The 3272-nt window shown below is 55.1% G+C and overlaps 1 long non-coding RNA gene across 1 annotated transcript; it reads left to right on the top strand.

The window, feature by feature from the left end:
- The first annotated feature begins 1172 nt into the window (after positions 1 to 1172).
- Positions 1173 to 2516, top strand: LOC142471330 (uncharacterized). Its single transcript, XR_012789395.1, has 3 exons — positions 1173 to 1278; positions 1794 to 1845; positions 2354 to 2516. It is a non-coding gene; the product is annotated as an uncharacterized LOC142471330 (long non-coding RNA).
- The last annotated feature ends 756 nt before the right edge of the window (positions 2517 to 3272 follow it).

The following is a 3272-nucleotide window of genomic DNA, read 5'->3' as shown; positions in this document are numbered from 1 at the left end:
TGAGATCTGTGAGGACTAGTTTCCTTTTTTTTTACCGAGTTAAGGCCTTTGGCGTTGATTGAAATTAGTTTAATGGAGGCCATTGTTTTTCTTATGGTGTTTTCAGGGCACTAGGCCCTGTGACTCCTATTTTTCCCATGTCAGGAGTTCGGAACCGGGGGGCGACGGATAGACCTGAACCCTCGGTAGAGGGGGTCGCGGAGGGAGGGTTTGCGCTGGGGATAGGGGTAGTAGGGGAGGGACACATATAAGGGGGGGGAAAACTGGGTGGGCCTTGAGTAGGCCTATAAGAAGTAACCTTTGACACTTTCGTGAAAAAGGAGGTGGGGCGGGGTGCCCCTGGGGGGACTTCCGGAGACATGGGCCTGTCTCGGAGCACTGTGTTAGTCCCTAGACCCTCCATTCTGTAAATGGGGGGGACCACTAGTTGGGGGGGTGGGCATGGGTAGTTTCTTTGTTTCTAGTGGTAATCAGGGGCGTACCCTTATCTAGATTGGTCCTGGTATACTAAGTACCTGAGATGACTCTTTGACCTGCTTACTCTGAGGCTCTGTATGTGTTTACCTGGGTTAAGCATATGTAATCACTTAGTTCGCTAAATAGCTTATTATAGGGAGGGGGGAGGGGGGGGGGGGGAGCAGGAGGGGTACTAGGGCAGAGGATGGGGGGGGGGTAGGGAGGGGGAGGGGAATCCGCAGGGGATGCATATTCACATAACATTTTCAACAGTATCGTACATTTGTATACCATCCTACTAATATTGAGAGAGAGAGGGGGACCTCTTAATATACTGGCTCCCCTCTAGTTCTGCATTTTGTCGTCTCGTCGCTGACTTCTTGTTTCATATATGGGGGGGAAAAGTGGGGGGTGGGGAGGTGCAGAGGAGGTGGTGGGGTGGTGCAGCGGGGGAGGGGGGGGGGAAAGGGGTGGGACGCCTGTTGAGTTCGTATACGTGGGGGGGGTGGAGGAGGGGGGTATAGGAGGGGGGGGGGTGGGAAGAAGGAGGGGGAAAGGAGGGGAGGGGGGAGGGGGGTGATAGTAGTAAAAAGAGGGGGGAGTATTTATTATGTGAGAGTTTAGGCGACATTATATCTGTGAGGTTCTTTTGACTGAAAGTCTCAGTCTGAAATCTAATGGGAGAGCGCCCTCACATGGTCAAGTCTGGTATGTATTGTTCCTTTCAGTTTTACTGTACCCGGCAGACTCCTAGGCTGGTGCTGGGTGCTGTTCATTCTCCTGTGTTCTTTCACCGGCTGGACTTCAGTTTTCGCCCTCCAGGTAGGTAGGGGGGGGACCGGAGTTTCTTCAGCGTCTGTGTGGTCTCAGAGGGGGAGATGGGGGGGGGGGGGGGGGTTAGAGCGAGTGCGGGGGGAGAGAAGAAGGGAAGGGGGTGGGGGAGGTGAGGGTAAGGGGGGCAGAGATGTTTGGGGTACTCGATTCTGGTAGGGGATGGAGATTGTCTAGGGCGGTGGAGGGGGGGGAGGGAGTGTGGGTGGGGGAAATGGGGCGTTCAAATGTTCTCTGTGTGTTGTGCATGTAGCTGGGTCTGTGGCGTTGAGGGGGGTGGTGGGGGGGGGAGGTTTAGGCAGGGGGGGTGCACTGAGTATTCGGCTGGAGCGGGATTGGGAGAACAGTGGGGGGAGCATTACGGAGTGTGGGTTGGAGGGGAGGGGGGGTCAGGGGAGTGTTCTTTGGGGGTCTGGGACTCCCCAGGGCTAGCACTGTGGAGCTGCGTTTAGTAATTTATTTATTTCTTTTGCCGTACTTTACCCTTCTTCCGCTGTGTCCCTAAGAGGGCTCCGTCCCTCCCCTCTGCGTGTCCTGCTCCCCGAGTCTCCTGTTAAGGTAAGTAGGGGACATGGGGGGGGGATGCCTGCTTTTGGACTCGTTGCAGAGGGGGAGGGAGGGGGGGCGGGGCTAGGGTAAGCTTATGGGAAGCTCAAGGGTGAGGTTTTGAATCGGGGTAGTGTTCTGCTGGGGGGGAGAGGGGGGGAGAGAGAGGGGGGGGAGAGAGAGGGGGGGAGAGAGAGGGGGGGGACGCGAGGGGAGGTGGGACAGGGGTGGGGGTGGGGGAGAAGGGCTAAAGTACATGCATGTAGCCTGGAGCTGTTTGTGGGGGGGTGTGGGGGGGGGGGAGGGTGGGGGAGGTTGTTGGGGTGGGGTGGGGGAGGTTGTTGGGGTGGGGGGGGGGGGCGTGATTCTTTCTGCAGGTATCGTGGGGTTATGTAGGTAGAAGCCTCAGGGGAACAGGTAAAGGGGGCAGTGATACAGTCCCGAGCTTTCTGGTGATGTCATCTCAGCTGGGCTGGGTGTCAGAACGGCTTGTCTTGTGCTGTTGTCTTTTCCTCTTTAGGATCCTGATGGGGTCTTGGACGTCTTCTGCTGGGCTAGGCGTTCTGAGGACCTGGAACCGCGTTGATGTGGGGGTAGATTGGCTTCCTCGTCGTCCTCGTCTCGGCCTCGTCTCTGGATGGGTGGTAAGTCCAGGAGTCGCAGGAAACCCGGTGCGTCATCGATGTGGGTGATAGAATGGAGCTTACCCTTAGCAAGAACGCTTAGTTTAAAGGGGAAGCCCCATCTATAGCGCACATTGTGGTTTTGCAGGTGCTGGGTCAGCGGCTTAAGTTCTTGTCGACGGAGGATAGTTATTCTGGATAAGTCGTTGTATATTTGAAGCTGCTCGCCTTGGAACGGAATTTGGTTCATTCCTCTGCTTTTGTTTATTATTTTCTCCTTGGTGGTGTATGAGTGGAAGCGAGCGATGACGTCTCTGCGTCTCTTTGGGTCTTCTCGTCTTGGACCGAGGGCTCTGTGGGCTCGGTCTAGCTCCATGTCTTCCTTTTTTAGGTCTGGTACCAGGTGCTGGAAGAGATCCTGAAGGTAAGATGTGAGTGCTTCTGCGGGAACCGACTCAGGGATGTTCCGGAACCTTAAGTTCTGACGTCGGTCCCGGTTCACTTGGTCCTCTAATCCATCCTTTAGGCGGTTTATCTCTTGGTTAAGTCGGTTAATCTCGTCTTCGGCCGAGGACTGAACCGCTTCTATTTCCTCCACCCTGCTCTCCAGGGAATCTGTTCTTTGGGAGATTTCGGTGATATCCTTTTTCATTTTATTTATAGCACTATTAAAGTCTTGGCTGACATCTTTTCTGAGTTTGGAGAACATTTGGGTCATATAGTCCTCCAAAAAATCTTTAGTGATCAGGTGGCTAGCTGTGATGTTCTCCGGGATCTGCTGCTCGCGGGCGGGAGTGCTTGCCACGCTGGGGTCGG

This window comes from Ascaphus truei, chromosome 20 (genome assembly GCF_040206685.1).
Source record: "Ascaphus truei isolate aAscTru1 chromosome 20, aAscTru1.hap1, whole genome shotgun sequence".
Classification (NCBI taxonomy): domain Eukaryota; kingdom Metazoa; phylum Chordata; class Amphibia; order Anura; family Ascaphidae; genus Ascaphus; species Ascaphus truei.
This window is presented reverse-complemented; position numbering and strand designations above follow the sequence as displayed.